Source organism: Mustela nivalis (genome assembly GCF_964662115.1).
Source record: "Mustela nivalis genome assembly, chromosome: 9".
NCBI classification, from domain to species: Eukaryota; Metazoa; Chordata; class Mammalia; order Carnivora; family Mustelidae; genus Mustela; species Mustela nivalis.
Genome location: NC_139028.1, coordinates 92,327,042 through 92,345,215, shown reverse-complemented (window position 1 = coordinate 92,345,215; position 18,174 = coordinate 92,327,042). Strand labels below are relative to the sequence as shown.

Genomic DNA, 18,174 nt, shown 5'->3' with positions numbered 1-18,174 from the left:
AACCTTTGTTCTTTACGTGAACATTGCTCTGTTTATTTTATTTTTTTTCCCTCTGTTTCCTTTAGTGTTGGTTTGGATTCCTAAGGAATTTCTAGAGAAAAAGAAATGGAGAAACAAGACACTTTCAGATCATGTCATATCTTGTACATTAAAATAAGGTACGTGCTTTCAAGTAATGACAATGAATTTATTTTGGTTACATGCCTAGTATTATATTTATTGACCTCACAACTATAATCTTAATACAGTTTAAGTGAAAATACTTCTAAAAATCAGCCCTAGTTAAAAAATACATTACATCTATGTGATTCCTAAAGGTAATTCCAAGTGATTGGCTCTGTAAACAAACCAGATTTGTATATTTTATTAACATAAACATAGGAGTATTTTCGTGGGTATTAAATACAATTGTTATTTAGAAAATGCTGTTCTCTGATTATTCAGAACCCAATGAAAAAAAATGTCCTGGCACAAAACAGAATGTTGTGAATCCTTAGATAATCAAATCTAAAACCAAGCTTACAAAGTAGGCCATACAATAAACGCTGAAATGAAATGGCTGACCATGCAGCTAGGCACCTTTATTAATCAATTTTCTTTCATCACTTACTTGAAAGGAGAGAATGGAGAGGATGAATTCTGTTTTCTTGGCTGACAGACAGGTACACAGGGCAGCATGAACAGTAACACACACCAAGGTTGTTATTTCTGTTCTGATTCCAGCTTCCCTCCTAGGAGCTGAGAATGTTCCACATATTTTTATTTCATTCTTTTCACAATGGTCTTATGGAGTAACTTGGGGATAGAGGAGGAGGCAGAAGGAACAGAGTGTAAAAGAAAAGAGGTGTTTTGCAATCCAGAGTGCCCTGGGAGGGAAGGATGGTGAACTCTACCACAGCTGCGTGTTTCTAGCCCACTGTGGGCTAGGCCTGAGCAAACAGGACGGGCAAGCCGAATCTGCAAAAAGTGCCAGTGGTTTTATATGTGGCAGTGACATGCACCCTCTACTCTGCCTATTTTGCTTTACCACACCTGACTCCTGCTTTAATAAGAATAATTATTTTGGAGGACGTAGCCCCTCTGTCCTTTGGCGTCTGGTAGTGGCCATAGTTGGAACTATCCTGAGGGAAAAAAATCCATGTGCTCTTTCTCCCCCAGGCCACGTGTTCCATGTATTGATCTGGGTGTTTGAGCAAAAGGAAACACAGAAATAAGAATTTGGAATTTATTATTACCCTAACTTCTTTTTTTTCTGATTTTAAAAGTAACAACTGCCTACTAATGGGGGCTTGGAAATATAATGTGTAAAATAAACACTTTTCTACGGGTGGTAATAAATAGATATCTTTTTTACTTATATTTTCTCTCGTGTATGTAATGTGTGTGTGTAAGAGAGAGAGTGAGAAAGAGAGAAAGACTAATAATGGATCATACAAAGAGAGAAAGACTAATAATGGATCATACTAATAATAGAGCATTTGTGTGCTTTTTTTTTCAACCATTAAAATCTGTTTGGTAAGGACAATTTCATTCATACCAAACAACAACAGCTTACAACAGTCTGAGTGCTGGATACACCATCAGAGACAGGGAGGCCCTACGGGCACTTGGAGCCCTTCCCCCACATCCAAAGACCCTGGGTCCTCCTCCACCCCCTTGCCCCTCAGGGAGATGAGAGCTGAAGTATTACTGCCACCCTCTGCCCAAAAAGACTGTAGCACAGAGCACTTCTCATGTTGCTCATTAGTACTGGGGAAGGGCCCTCCCCTCAACTGGCTGAGACACAAGAAGCTGAATTATTGGGGGAGGGGGGGTCATTAAAGTGGCAAATGGACAAGAAGCAGAGTGGAGACATGTTTGGTGTGAAGACCCCCACCTACCCACCCACCTAGGCCACAGTGGAAATTTGCAGGACCACAAAAGTGGCACTGCCTTTGCCCACAAGCTGCCCTTTTTCAAAACTTTCAAAACGTTTCATTTCCCCTGAATTTCACATGATACAAAAGTATTACAGGCTTAAACCTATCATCGAAATAGAAGGCTCTTTCTGTTCTTCAAGCCAGCTTTCTTCAGAGGCAAATAAATAAGAAACAAATTGTGTTCTATAGATCATATGTGGAAGATTTTCGTTTACAAGAAGAAAAATATCTAAGCACATGATATTTAGTATAGCTTAGCATCCCAGTGTATATTGATAAATTTAATTAATTGTTAGGCAGTACATTAAATACATAAAAAAAACTCAATAGACAGCAGAAAGCTTAATTCTTGATTAAGGACAAAGCATCTGACAGTTTTTTTATAGTTTTTTTCTTAAAAGATAATGCCATTTGTAAATTCGGGTTTGGCCCTTTTTAGTCTTTTTGCTCAGTCTTTTGAACACTTGCATTGTTTTCATTTTGTAGAGCTTTTGAACTTTGTCTCTCTCATTTTCTCCTCTCATATTCTTGTTTCTTAGCAGCACACTTAGCTTGTACTTGTTCACGTTTTCCTTGTGCCTTTTCTTTTTTTTTTTTTTAAAGATTTTATTTATTTATTTGACAGAGAGAAATCACAAGTAGATGGAGAGGCAGGCAGAGAGAGAGAGAGAGAGGGAAGTGGGCTCCCCGCTGAGCAGAGAGCCCGATGCGGGACTCAATCCCAGGACCCTGAGATTATGACCTGAGCCGAAGGCAGCAGCTTAACCCACTGAGCCACCCAGGCGCCCCTCCTTGTGCCTTTTCATTTGATGATTTTTTTTTGTTTGTTTGGAATGGTAATGAAGTCTACGCTTTTGCTACACTCTCATGGCTGAGGCTGGTCAACCCTGCGTTGTTCTTCATACAAAATCTGGTCCGTGCACCCGGCAGTGGACAAACACCTTGTTCTGCTGATAGAGGCTGCTTAACTTTTCTAAATCACTTCCTGAGCCTACCTTCTTCAGCTAATTAGAGATGTTCCAGGTTGTCAGGGCATCTCTCCTGCGACCAGGAATTCTTATGAGCTTTGAACCTTCTTCCATAGCAACCTCTTGTAATTTTGCTGAATCTTCCTTTTTTCTTCAAATGCAAAGCCTGTCCGTCGGGAACGCTCCTCCTGGAATTGTTAGGTCACCACAACTGTGGTTTAAATTTCTCATTCCTGAATCTGATGAGAAACCCCCTTGCCATGTATCCCCAAACTCTCTGTCCACCACGTTCCTGCCAGCCTCTCCAGCACCATGACAGAGCAACCATGTCCTATGTCCTGCTTTTTTTTTGCTTAACCTTATGTGATTAAATTCTCCCTGAATTAAATATTCATTAAAAATTAATTATTCTCTGAAAGTGTGTGTATTTGTTTTTTTTAGTTGCACAATGTGCAATCAAAACACTGATCCCTTATTTACACATTCCTTTACTGGAAACATTTAATTTTTTTCTGGTATAAATAATAGTACAGTGAACATCCTTCTTCTGTATTTGTATTTACTTCCTGAGGACGTGTTTCTAGAAGTAACTTTGGTTCAAATCATATGAACATTTGAAGTCCCCTGACATATGGTCTATTGTGTTCTGCAAAACTGAGCCGGTTGACACTCATCAACACTGAGAGTAAGGACTGGAAATTAAATTTTAGGATAGGTAAGTAGTTAGATTGCAGATGCCTATACAGTGCATATCTTCTTAGATTGTTGAGAAAGAACACCTCTTGTATTCTGTTCAGCCATTACCACCACCCCCATGGGATTTAGTCTAGGGAACGTCTGCAGTGTCCTTTGTGCTCTGCATGCTTGACTTTGAGAACGTAGCACTAAAGGAGATAGGCATGGGCAAAGAAAGAAACAAACAAACAAACAATAAAACCATGAGGAGGGGCGCCTGGGTGGCTCTGGGATTGAGCCCTGCGTCGGGCTCCTGGCTCAACAGAAAGCCTGCTTCTCTCTCCCTCTCCTGCTCCCCCTACTTGTGTGCTCACTCTCGCTCTCTCTCTGTCAAATAAATAAATAATCTTTTTCAAAAAACTGCCAGGAAATAACACTATGCGAAGAGTGTTCTGAGAAAGGAAATAGAGCTGCTGCGTTGGTACCAAAGAAGGTCACCTAACCTGAACTTGAGAGATCATGGGAGGCTTCCTTGAGGAAATAATGGCCAAATGAATCTTGAAGGATCAACGGGCATTAGGAATAGTGCCAAGAATAAGCATTCTGTTAGCCCCGCTGTGGCCACAGAAATCTAAAGAGATCTCTTCTGTTCTTTCTTAAAAGCTTGACTTCATCAGTGATGGTGTTGTGACACCTTGTCTAATATGAGAAGAGCAAGCAAACATTTGCACCTGCGGTTCAGCCTTTCTCAAGTTTGCCCAAGCACGCCAGCTGCTGTATCTGACTCAGACTGGCTTTGGCTCCTGCTGTTTATCCACTCTGCTTCCTCATCTTTCCCTCCCTTGCAAGGGCTGTGCAAGTCCATCATGTTAACTACTGGGATTATTTTGTCTGGCTTGAGTTATTTTCCAGGGCTGCTGTTCCTGAGGTATTTTAATGGTCTCCTTGGTGTAAACTATGAAGTGTTGCATTTGTGCGTTACTCTGATCTTAAATCTGTATGCAGAAACCAGACTTGGTTAAGCTTTGACAATTTGAAAAATGACAAAAACCTCATAGATAAATCAGCACAATCAGTATGGTTGAGACCACACAATTATGTATCTGTGAAGAAAAAAATAGTTATAAATTGTACACGTTGCGTGTACCTATGGGATGTAGACCAGGAGGACTGGGACTGGTGTCTCTCTCCCCCTATTTCTCCCATGAGCCCAGATCATAGACCAGTAGGGCTCCAAGGGGCAAAACAACATGGTATAGTTAAAAGTCTCAGCTCTAACATCAGAGCACTTGGGTTTGAATCCCACTACAGCTTCTTACAAACTGGGTCACTTAATCTTTCTAAGCTTCCACTTCTCACTTTTGAGATGGAGGTAGTCACACCTTCTGTATTAGGTTTAACCTAGGCTGCTAAATGAAAAGAAACCCCCCAAAATACCATGGTTTGTTTGTTTGTTTTCAAAATACCATGGTTTAAACAATGTAAAAATGTATTTCTCTCACACAAAACATCTCAGACCTAGATGGCATGGCTGGTTAGGCAGTTCAGCCATCCTCAATGTGCAGCTTTTTTCTCTGAGTCCCCCTCTTTCAGCCATAGCTGTATGCCAACCAATGAGAAGGGAACAGAGGAACAAAAGGAGTATATGCCTGTTCCTTTTGAAGGCACGACCTAGAAATGGCACACTTGATTTCCGCTCACAGTCCCTTGGCTGGAATTTGGTCACATGGCCATGCTTAGCCATTCAGGAAGCTGGGGAATATAGACACCAGCTGTGCAACAATGTGCTTGGCAAAACTCAGGCCTTCTGTGATAATAGAAGAAAGGGAAGATTGAGATTGGTGGTCAACCGACAGGATCTGCCTCACTGATGTCATTGGATTGTTGCGAGGATCAAGAGAGATAGAGCACACAGTGGGCCTTAGTGCCTCGCATTTCCCAGTATTGCTCTTGAGCCACACATGGTTCTTTCATGGATGGCTACAGCTGTTGAGGAAATACAGCAAACTTGGCATTAAGGTATTATATCACAGCCCACCCCTATAGAGTGTGGTGGAGTGAAGAGACTGCCTCTGGCCACTGCAAGTGTAGCTCCTGGTCCACATGGTGATGGACAAGAACCAGCCACTGCCCTAAACCAAACCTTCCTGTTCCAACAACCGTCATTTCAAACCTGTTTTATGTATTTATTTAATAGGCAGGTATATGATTCCTACAATGTCCTATGTTCTACTCTAAAAGCATCTCCCGATATTAACCCACAGAATCTTTACAACAACCCCATAAAGTATGAACTCTTATTATCTTCACTCTACATATGAGGACACTGAGATACAGAAAGGTAAAGTAACCTCCCAAAGTCACATAGCTAGTTAGTGGCAGGGCCAGGATTCAAACCAGGCCGGAGGCCATATCCCAACTCTGACATGATCCTGCCTGCCACAAAACAAGTAGGAATACAGAAAGATCTGGGGTGAGTGTCCCACATTCTTAGAACACAACTGAAGCAACATACCACCTCCCACCTACCTGCAGACCTGGCTTTTTGGGAAGGACATATCAAACCACTTGTGAAGCCCACATAATTGAGAAAGACCACAAGAAAATGACATTCCATTCGAGAGCATCTTTGAAAGGAAGAATGGGAAATAGTTCAAATACATTATACCCTCTCATTTCCTTTTTAAATATATTTTCCTTCAGGATATGAAAGCTTTCTCATGTTCAAGAGTGCTCTTTTAAAAAAGAAATGTGTTCTACCCATCCTGAGCCTTCTGATATGCTGTACCAAAAGGAACACATCACTTGTGTGATACTTCTACCAAACACGCGTAACCTGAATCTAATCAGGAGGAAACATCCAACAAACTCAGATTGAAGGACATTCTACAAAATCACTGGTCTAGACTTCTTTAAAATATCAAGAAAATGAAAGAGAAAGACTCTAAGGCTATCCCAATTTAAAGAAGACTAAAGCGACTTCTTTATGCCAATTAAGTAGGAAGTGTGTTCTTGGATTGCATCTGGAATGAGTGGAAAGGCTTAAAGAATATTATTGGGATAATTTATGAGACCTAATATAAACTATAAATTTAGTATGAATGATAACATTGTATCGGTGTTAAATTTCCTGGTTTTGATCATTGCACTGTGGTTACGGAAGAGGATGTTTTGTTCTTGGAAAATAACATATTGAAGCCCTTAGTGGTAAAGAGGCTTGATGTCTGCAAATCACTATCAGATGGCTCAGGAAAAAATACATACATACATAAATACAAATAAAGGAAGCAAGCAAATGATAAAACAAATAGAGGAAAATGTACACAATTATTGACTCTGGGTAAATGGTAAACTGGGGTTATTTGTAGTATTTTTGTAACTTTCTGCAATTTTAATATATCAAAGTAAATATTTACCAAAGAAATGTAAATACATTCCTCAGAGAGGTCATATATAAATATTTCCTTAGGTAATACCTTAATTATAAGTAATGTAGTAGCTGACCAAGGCCCAAAATGGGGCCCAGTTTAGGCCTTATGTGGGGGTGAAGACATATCAAGAACAAAAAAAAAAAAGGAAAATGAGGAGGAAGCAGAAGCCACTGAATTCAAACTTTACCTAGGTCACAGTTTTGCCTTGGACCTAGTGATTTTTTTGTAGGAACAATTTAAGACACAAAGACATAAGTTAAAAAGTAAGAAAATATAAACACAGACAATCAAGCTACACAGAGAAATGGCCATACGATTTTCTCAATGCTTATATATATCATAAAATATAATATATTTGTACTTATAAAACCCTGAGATCATCCAACCTTAAGTACTGTAAGCTAAGCTTACATGATTATCCTGAGGTAAGGAATTACTTGCCAGTGAACATTTGTTTTTGACTTCTCATTATTGTGTACTTAGTTGATTATTTTAGTGAATATCAGCTATTTTCAAAACAGGCCCTGATTTTATGGCCACCTTTGTTGGTGTTTGGAACATGACCTATATTGCTATATGATCACACTTGAAGTTTAGAGATTATTCTGTATATTGTTCTGTTAACAGGAACCCTAGCAATACAAGTCCTTGTGAAGTTAATTGTGTGGGAGTTTCACCCTACTTCTAGCAACATGCACTCCTTAAACAGTCTCACTTCTGATATCCAAGTGTCTATAGTAAAAATCAATCATAAAGTAAATCTTGAGCAGAGCAAAGTATCATGATATTGGAAAGGGGTTCAGTCAGCTGAAGTCCACAATAAGCAAAGGGTGCCAAAGTGTCAGTCACCAAGACTCCTCTTCACAGCACAGTGAACCCCACAGGGAAACTCACAGATGAAAGAAGGATCTAACAGTAGCTAATCACAGGCTGCATGGACAGGGAATTTAACATAAAATATGGACAGAAGCAGGGTTTTGGGCTGGGGACACAGGAGGTATATGGCCTGTACCAGGAAAAGTATATGCCCTCCTTATATCGTATTCTGCCATGTTATTACTCTTTGTCCCTTCCAAACATACCCACACAAAGCCCTATGCCCTGAAATAAAAAAAAAAAAAATTATTTGTAACTCTCAGAAATGCTCTATGACATGGAACACAATAGTTTATGGAATTAGCCACATAGGGACATAGGGACGCCTGGGTGGCTCAGTGGGTTAAAGCCTCTGCCTTCGACTCAGGTCATGATCCCAGGGTCCTGGGATTGAGCCCCGCATCGGGCTGTCTGCTCAGCAGGGAGCCTGCTTCCCCCTCTCTCTCTGCCTGCCTTTCTGCCTACTTGTATCTTTCTCTGTCAAATAAATAAATAATCTTAAATAAAAAAAAGAAAGAAAGAAAGAAAGAAATTAGCCACATAAATTGTGAAACCAAAGTCAAAGTTCTAGTTCTGTACCAGTGTATAAAAGAAAGGCAGGGGTGGGGGTGGAGATGCGGAGTATATCTGTAAAGAAAGAAACTGAATAACAAAAAGTATTGTGTGAAACAGATAATTATGCCAAAAAATGGACAGAAGACATGAACAGACACTTCTCCAAAGAAGACATAGGAATGGCTAACAGACACATGAAAAAATGTTCATCATCATTAGCCATCAGGGAAATTCAAATCAAAACGACATTGAGATACCACCTTACACCAGTTAGAATGGCCAAGATTAATAAGACAGGAAGCAAAAAACGTTGGAGAGGATGTGGAGAAAGGGGAAGCCTCTTACACTGTTGGTGGGAATGCAAGTTGGTGCAGCCACTTTGGAAAACAGTGTGGAAATTCCTCAAAAAATTAAAAATAGAGCTACCTGATGACCCTGCAATAGCACTACTGGGTATTTACCCCAGAGATACAGATGTGGTGAAATGAAGGGTCATATGTACCCCAATGTTCATAGCAGCAGGGTCCACAATAACCAAACTGTGGAAAGGACCAAGATGCCCTTCAACAGGCGAATGGATAAAGATATGGTCCATATATACAATGGAGTTTTATGCCTCCATTAGAAAGGATGAATACCCAATTTTGTATCAACATGGATGGGACTGGGAGAGATTATGTTGAATGGAAAAAAGTCAAGCAGAGAGAGTCAATTATCATATGGTTTCACTTACTTGTGGAGCTTAAGGAATAACACGGAGGACATTGGGAGATGGAGAAGAGAAGTGAGTTGGGGGAAATCAGAGGGGAAGATGAACCATGAGAGACTGTGGACTCTGAGAAACAAACTGAGGGTTTTGGAGGAGAGTGAAGCGTAGGGGTTGGGTGAGCCTGGTGGTGGGTATTAAGGAAGGCACATATTGCATGGATTGCTGGGTGTGGTGCATAAACAATGAATCTCGGAACACTGAAAAAATAAGATCAAATTAAAAAAAAAAAAATGTATTGTGTATGCAGCCCTGAAGAGCCCCGTCTAAACCATGTCAGGGGCACCAGGGTGGCTCAGTTGTTAAGTGTCTGCCTTTGGCTCAGGTCATGATCCCAGAGCCCTGGGATGGAGCCCCGCATCAGGCTCCTTGTTCAGCGGGAAGCCTGCTTCTCCCCCTCCCACTCCTCCTGCTCGTGTTCCCTCTCTTGCTGTCTCTCTCTCTGTCAAATAAATAAATAAAATCTTTTAAAAATTAAAATTAAAAAAATAAATCGTGTCAGATCCTCCAAAAACTCCACTTCCAACCATTTTAGCCACCCTCTAGTTTATGACTACATCTAGGAAATGAAAAGCAGATCAAAACATTGTCACTGCAGCCATTATTTGTAGCAGACTCTCCTTCCCTCCAGGGCATTACAGATTTGTGGTTGTGGGGCCAGGAAGGCTGAATCATAATTCAATGCAGATGTGTCATTATTTAACACTCTTGTGGATCTAAAAGCAGCGATGACCTGGGGGTCAAAGCTAGTGCCTTCCTGAGAGTCCAAGCCACACAGGTGGACAACAAGTGTAGCTATGGGAAGCTCGCTGCAAAGGAAGTTTAGGAGGAACTAAAGAGATAAGGGTGAGTTGATGGAGATTAAATAGGCTGTCCTCATCAGAGAAAAAAAGGAAGGACAGAAGGAAGGAGGGTGGGGGAAAGACAGAAAGGAAGGAAGGAGGGAAGAAAGAAAATTTGGGAACATAAACAGCAATCAAGACTCAACTTGGAAAGTACTATTTGTCCAGAATAAAAAGATAAAAATTTGTTCCAGCAAGGTCCTGGGAATGGTGGGAATAAAAAGATAAAAATGTGTTCCAGCAAGGTCCTGGGAATGGTGGCTAAAGCAGGAATTAAAATGGAGAGGTGGAGGAAGCAAAGTCTGGCTCCAAGAGACGTTTTCGCTTAGAAAACGTCCTATTTAAAGCACCACTTGCCTAGGAGAGCAGAGAGGAACATTGTGTGTTTCATCATAACTGGTTCTCAGCAGCTACAACTGGTTAGGACTGTAAACTTGACCTCAGGGCATCAGACTGCAAAGTATTTCTTGACCCATGAACCACAGTTCCTGTTCAACCAGCATATAGGTCTGTGGACTTACTCTTTCCTATCCATGTGCTAGTTTTCAATCCTTGATTTGGAGCAGGTAACAACTCCTGACTTTTTCCCTTGGCAAAACCACTCAGTGAATTTCTTCTGTAATATATGTTCCAGTGCCTGGTGAATCAAGAAATACTTGACTTTTTTTTTTTTAACAGAACGTGAACAAGAAAGATAAGTGATGATGTGTAAATGAGCAAAAGGTGACTCTAGGCCCCAAAACTAGATGAAGTCTGGGAAGAACCCGCTTGTGTTTCCTAGTCCCAAGTGTTGGGGCAGGGCAACTGAAGAGCTTTGGAGAGATAAGAATGGTAAGGTAAGTGTGATCTTTGTCAATGTAGTTCTTGGGTCCTCGCCACCACACCTGGTCCTCCTCTTCCATCCCAACAAATCATGCTGTAATGATTTCCTCATTACAACAACAAATTGTTGTTGTAACAACAATTTCCTTCTGGAGCTGTCCGCACAGCTCTTCTCTTGCAGCTCAGATCACTGCTGCTGCCAATGGCACCACCATATCTTGGCATCACTTCTAACAGACCCCTTCACAGTCACTACGGCAATTGCCACCTTCTCTTTTCTGATTGTCATGACCTCTGAAAACCTTTTGTGGCTCTGCCAAGTACATCTCCTGAACCCTGCTGATGTTCCCACCATACAGGGAGACCAACATCCCCGTTTTGTCTGGGACCAAGGGGTTTCCAGGGATGTAGGACTCTCACTGCTGAAACAGGAAAGTCCCAGGCAAAGCAGACTCGATTGGAATCCCACACCACTAGTGGTCACAACTGCCACGGCCGCTGGCTTGTGTCTGAGAATTCAAGGTGGGAAGAATGGAATCAGAAGCATACTTCTGCCCTAAGCAAAACAACTGGGGGAGATTTTTCCTCCACCCTGAGGGCACTCTGCTGGGTCTTCTGGAGAAGCTCACACACCTCCATTTCCCTAGATGGAACTCTGCAACCCTAGGAAGCTGCCCTTCCTCTGTGTAGTCCACTCTCTCTCCATCCTGCTCTCCCCCCAGTGCCCTTATCTTTGGGAAGGACCTACCCTCACAACCAGAGTGATGTGGCCTGTACCTATAACTTACTGTCATTTTTAGTATGTGTACAGTGAGATACCATGTGGATTTCTCACTCTTTTTTTTTTCCACTTTAAGATGCTAATATGTTATGCTAAATAGTACAGAGTAGGGATACTTCCAGATAGGTATACTTGCAGATTTAAAACAAACAAACAGACAAACAAACCTGAAATCTTTTGAAGAGAAATTTCTTAATCTCACCAAAACCTTTTTTTTAAATCAAAATGGGAATTAATTGGCCAGTTTTTATAAAAGCCACATAGGCTCATTTCAGGTGCTTTAGAAAACAGAGAAAATCATATAAACTTAACCAAAAATATAATCCCAAATCCCACCACTCTAAAGATAAGCATTATTAATATTTTTATCAATTAGATACATTAATGTTGTTTATGTCCTTCTATCTATGCTTATATATGCACTTAGATACAGAAGGCTTTAAATAAAAATGAAATTATATATAGGTTATGTATAAATATTGTGCATGCTATATTTCTTTTCATTAATATGTCATGAACATCTTTCCTTGTCAATAAATAATAATATACATGATCATTTTTAATGGCTACAGAGATGCTCACTCTAGGTGTTCTTTAGCTGGAGTAGGGACTAAACAAATTTCCCAAGGAGAAACTGTTAAGAAAGGATTTTTCTTAGGGGCTATCTCCATTTCATTGTACTGTTGGCACCTCTTAAAAATCTGCCATAACTCCAATTCCCAAAAAAGTTTACAGAGTAGTCCATAAAAGTCCATAAAATATCTAAAAGTGTATCTTTATCAAACATCAGCAAAAAAAAAAGGGGTGGGGGGGATAGAAAACCCAGAATTCTGTTCTAACAGACAATGACTCATGTAATGTAGACAGAAAACTGTTCCAGAAAACAAAAACTGAGAGGAGTAAGTAATTCACCTGCTCACCACTGGCAGTATAGCCCCAAGAGGTGGAAAACAAATTGATAAAATCTAAATGAAGAAGCCAGTAGTCATGATGGGAGCAGAGGTAAAAATCATAGCAGAAAATAGAAGGTCAGTCCTTAAGATAAGAAAAAGACGGCAAAAATGAAAGAACATTCCAGAACTTGAAGATTACTGTAGACAACAAAGAGGAGGAGTACTAAAAAGCAAAGCAAAGGGATAAGAAAGCAGTGCAAAGTACAAATCAATACTTAGATGTTTTCTTAAATCGGAACAAACTTTTAATTATGACACAATTCATATTTAAAATTTTGGATGTGATATAATTCATATATATGTAATGGATATACATTATTATAAATAATAACAAAATCAAACAGCATGGACCCACCACTCAGCCTAAAGAATCAAACATTACTAATATGGGTAATGTCTTTTATACATCCATCCCTGACACTTCCCTCCTCCCCTTTGCTTGTCTTTAAGTTCAACCAAACACCTATGTTCTATAAGTATTTGGGGAACAGGTCCCACATATTTTTTAACTTTATGTAAATGATACCACAGTGTATGTGGTTTTTTTTTGTAAACATGAAAACTGCCCAAGCTGAGTCCATCTGTAGGACTTGGGATGTAGGTATGTCTGCCAGAGTAATGGGGCAGGCAAAAAGGAAGTCTCCTGCTTGGAGGCTAAAATGTCTCCTATTCAGAACCACAGTTGAGTGCACAGTCATGAGCCAGAGTTTCTGGGCACATCCAGTAAACTGGTAGCAAGGTCCAGCCCAAATCTCTTTGCAGAGGTCCTGAGAGACCTCTTACAGAACCACTCCTCCTACGAGGAGATCCAGGCATGAACTGCAGGATCCAGGAACAAAAAAACCTGAATTATCAAAGAGAAGTAGGAATTCTAAATATCGCCTGGGGGCCGTCAGGCAGACTTTGGGTGCAAGTTGAATTCCAACAGTACTGCAAAATAAAAGATTATTCTTCCTCTATATTCTGTAATATACTAGAACCCAGACAACAGTTTTAACATACCGCCAACAGACTGTGACAAAAGAGAGAGAGAGCCATTCTTTCTGCCATTCCTTCTCACTCTGCCAAGGTGAACCGTGGCCTCAGGACGGCTCAAGATGCCCAGCAGAAGGACATGGGGAAGACAGTGGCACCGACAGAAACACAGAGAGCTTCCCTGGCACCCAGCAAAGTGAAGCAGCAGCATGCCTGGCTGTCAGCTCAATTCTCCTTTCAATATATGGGACTTCCTGTATCTGAGAAGCTACTGAGACCAGGGCATTGATGCTAATGTGCTTCCATATTCGTCTTCAGGCTGGTGAAGTCTGAGGAAATGTCCAGTTATAACTGTATTAGCCCATAATCCAGGGTAGAAGTAAGGTACTGCATGGGGAATGCAGGGAGAATTCAGTTTACCTGGAACTTAGGATCTCTGGAAGTTATTGGAGGGTGTCTGGAAAACAAGGCTTCTTTCAAGTTCTGTGGGACCCATGTTTTTACAAACATGCCCAGCCACTGTGTTGTAGGAAGATTAATTTGTCAGTATATAAAAAGAGGTCATAAAATGGGGAGAGTAGAGATCGGAAGAGCAGTCGTAAGATCACTAGAAGAGTCCAGTTAAAATGAAGGAAGAGTAGTGGCAGTGGGACAGATTCTAGAGCGACCATTAAGCAGAATCGATGAGGACCGGGCATTACATCTAACACATCATTTAATGATGTTTGCAAAACATGATAAACAATACAACTCAAATATATATGAAACTTGCTGAAGTTAAATGCCTTTGAAAGTGAAACCACAATGGCACCTAGAAAATACGTCACTGTGGAATGTCAGTGTTGTTGTAACTCTAGTACAAAACCCCTAACAGATAAATGCATTCTTCACATACATCCCATATCTTTCCCTTTTTATTTACGTAAAGGAAAAAATGTCCTAGAAGGAGAGACAGGAACATGTCAGTTTTCCAGAGCTTCAGATTGCTAGCCTGGTTGTGTGAAGAGAAATCTGAAAATTATGCTGTACTTTATTCTAGAGAATCTGAGAAGCCAGACTTCAAGTGTCATGGCTCCATCCAGACTGTGCATGTTGGCGATTTGAGTGAGATTTCTGGGGGGTCCCTGATTACATGCCTACCGGACACTGACTTCCGCAGTCAGAAGTGCTGTCCCACAGCACTGCAGGGAAGGGGACTGCTTTCTGTGCTGGCTGGGCACCTATGGCCCTGTGAGTGGGCTGTGAGTGGAGGTCATGCCTAGCACCTTCCTGACAAGAGAGCCATGAGCTCTATTTTGAGATGGTGGTGTGCCCCGTTCACAGAAAACAGATTTATACATTGATTAAATGGTTCATTCTAAGCGATTCCAAAAGAAATGAAGGAGAAAGTGACCTCTCCAGGAACGACCCCATTCCAGCAACTCCTCTCCTGTTGGAAAACAACCACCAAATCTTAACCGAATGATGGGCGCCCGCTTGCTGATCCAGCACCCCTCTATCCTGTGTCCCCAGATTGTCGTGTGTGAGTATAAAGAACATGTGGCAAGGTACAGGGTGGGGACAACTCTTTTAACTTACTCCTTTATCTTGTTTGAACTTTAATACATTTATACATCAGCCAAGAGGGGTTTTTTGTTTACTTTAGAAGAATAACCTGTGCTTCTTATCAAACAAGATGCAACAAAATAAAAATGTACAAAAAGTGAGAGTCCTTCCCCTTCGTGACCCACTCTTTTGCCAAGCTCATCTTCTCTCTCTCTCCCACCCACCCCCCCCCCATCATATGGTGCACACTAATCTGAAAATTGCTTATGTTACTCAAAAATACCTTGGGACTGTGCTTTTGTGTCAATATGGACAACTACACCTTGTTCTTCTAGGTCCCCACGTAACGTTCTATAGGATACACACACCATCATATACTTAACCATTCCCTGAGTAACAGGCATTAGGTAGTCTCCAATGTTCATTTTTATAAACAATACTGTCGTAAGTCTATCTCGTAACGGTACACTTTTGTATACTTTCATAAGTCTTCCTGTAGGAGAAATTCTTAGAAGTTGAATGGCAAAACTCCTCCCTCCTACACACAGAACTCCCACACTGGCCAAGTATCCGTCACACCAGTCTTCAAAGTCAGACCTCCATGGTCCTTCTCCCCCATTCACATCCACTTCCATTTTTCATCTACATGCTGCCCCTCGCTGGTTTCACTGGAAGCAGGCCACTTTGTTTTGTGCTCAGGGGATCTGCCCAGGCAAAAAGAAGCAAGAATTCATGTCGTTAATATAAAACACACTTTCAAAATGATGGTCTGAGAAAGAGCCTACTGAGAAGTAGTGGATAAAGAAGTGGGTACTCTGAGGTCATAAACTAGACTGAATGTCTTCTTGGAGTCCCCAATAGTCCTTATTTTTGACTCCCCATCTCAGTGCTGGGTAGGAAGCATTTCTGAGTATTTTAGTAGATTCTCTTCCCTAACCAATATCTCCTTCATTAGGCAGCTTGTGCCAGGAGAGGCAGACGGGCTGGTGCCAACAGTTGGTGATGCATGTTGCAAGGTTCCTTTGTAAGCCATATGTCATTTAGTTCCTGCAACCATCCTGGGAAGGGTAAGGGCAATGAGAGGGGCCCAGCAATGAGGAGGTGACTTGCCCGGCCAGTGAGTGAAGCTCAGGGTTCTGAGACAGGTCACCCTGACACCAAAGCCCAGGTTTCTTTCGCTATTTGAGAAATTTGTTGTAGTCTTACTCCAGACCATTTCTTCTAGATAAGTGGTTAAACGATCTCCTTGTACAAATTCACCTCCTCCCTAGGATCAGAAAGAGAAAATCAGTTTCTGCTGAGTTGGACTCATGGTCTGTTGTTTGCATTTATTTCTTGAATTATTTTTGTCTTCCATCCTTAGATAAAATTTCAGTAAGCAACAGAAAACCTTCAGTTGAAATTGGCCCATGGGAAAGTAGAGACTGAGTAAGATACAGCTTTGTCTCTAAAAGTCCTTTACTCCTACAGCATGTGATAGAACATGAAGGCAGAACCCAAGTTCAACTGAGGACTGAGGGATGGGCAAAGCACCACCTATTCTTAGGAAAAAGAAATTCTCACAGATCATAGAGTTGAAGACTGACTGACTAATCTTTGGTTACTTGACCTTGGAATAAAGCAAATGGAAAGAGGTTGAAATTTATTTTTTTTTTTAAAGATGTGTATTTCTAGAGAAATTCATGCCTTGCAAGCAATAAAAGCCTGTAATTATACTTGGCCATTAAGGCAATCCACAAACTCTTAAATCCATAAGGTATAAAATGATCTTGTAATTCATACACATCCCTCCACCAAAAGCTTTTTCTCCAAAGCTTTTTTATTTTTATTATTTTTAATTCCAATATAATTAATGTACACTATTATATTAGTTTCAGGTATACAATATACTGATTCACCAATTCTGTACATTACTCAGTTGTTCATCATGGTAAGTGTACTGTTAATCCCCCTGATCTATTTCACCTAACCCCCCCACCCAGGTGCCTCCCCTCTGGCAACGCTGGTTTGTTCTCTATGTTTGAGAGTCTGTTTTTTTGTCTCTTTTTGCTTTGTTTGTTTTGTTTCCACATATGAGTGAAATTGTATGGTGTTCATCTTCTTCTGGCTTGACTTATTTCCTGTAGCATTTACCCTCTACATCCATCCATGTTACTGGAAATGGCAAGATTTTGTTCTTTTTTATGACTGAATAATATTCAGATATTATTTATATATATATACATGTATACACACACACTATATATATATATGTATATATACATATATATATATATAAACACTCCACATTTTCTGTACCCATTCATCTATCAGTGGACATTTGGATTCCTTCTATATTTTGGTTAATGTAAATAATGCTGCAATAAACATAGAGTGCATATACTTTTTCAAAATAGTGTTTTATATTCTTTGAGTAAATAGCCAGTAGCAGAATTACTGGATTATGTGATATTTCTATTTTTACTTTTTAAAAATTTATTATTAATTTATTTATTTTCAGCATAACAGTATTCATTATTTTTTCACCACACCCAGTGCTCCATGCAATCTGTGCCCTCTATAATACCCACCACCTGGTACCCCAACCTCCCACCCCCCCACCACTTCAAACCCCTCAGATTGTTTTTCAGAGTCCATAGTCTTTAAGGAAACTCCAGACTGTTTTCTACAGTGGTTGCACCAGTTTGCATTCCCACTAACAGTGCACAAAGGTTATTTTTTCTCCACACCTTCACCAACACTTACCGTTTCTTGTGTTTTTGATTTGGTTGTTCTGACAGGTGTGAGGTGATATTATGCTTTTGATTTGCATTTCTCTGATGATTAGTGATGTTGAGCATCTTTCCATGTGTCTGTTGGCCATCTGGATGTCTTCTTCAAAGTAATGTCTGTTCATGGTTCCTGCCTATTTTTTAATTGGTTTATTTGGCTTTTTGCTGTTAGGTTGTATAAGTTCTTTATATATTTTGGATAGTAACCACTTTGCAGATATATCATTTGCAAATATATTCTCCCATTCAGTAGATTATCTTTTTGTTTTGTTGATTATTTCCTTTGCTGTGCAGA

The 18,174-nt window shown here is 40.4% G+C and overlaps 1 long non-coding RNA gene across 2 annotated transcripts in view; it reads left to right on the top strand.

The window, feature by feature from the left end:
• Nucleotides 1–18,174, top strand: part of LOC309873401 — a 48,131-nt gene that overhangs the window by 2,093 nt on the left and 27,864 nt on the right. For both annotated transcript variants that reach the window (XR_014316342.1, XR_014316343.1), the window contains exons 2-4: nucleotides 66–158; nucleotides 10,711–10,868; nucleotides 14,603–17,038. This is a non-coding gene — a long non-coding RNA (uncharacterized lncRNA). The remainder of the gene's footprint in view (nucleotides 1–65; nucleotides 159–10,710; nucleotides 10,869–14,602; nucleotides 17,039–18,174) is intronic.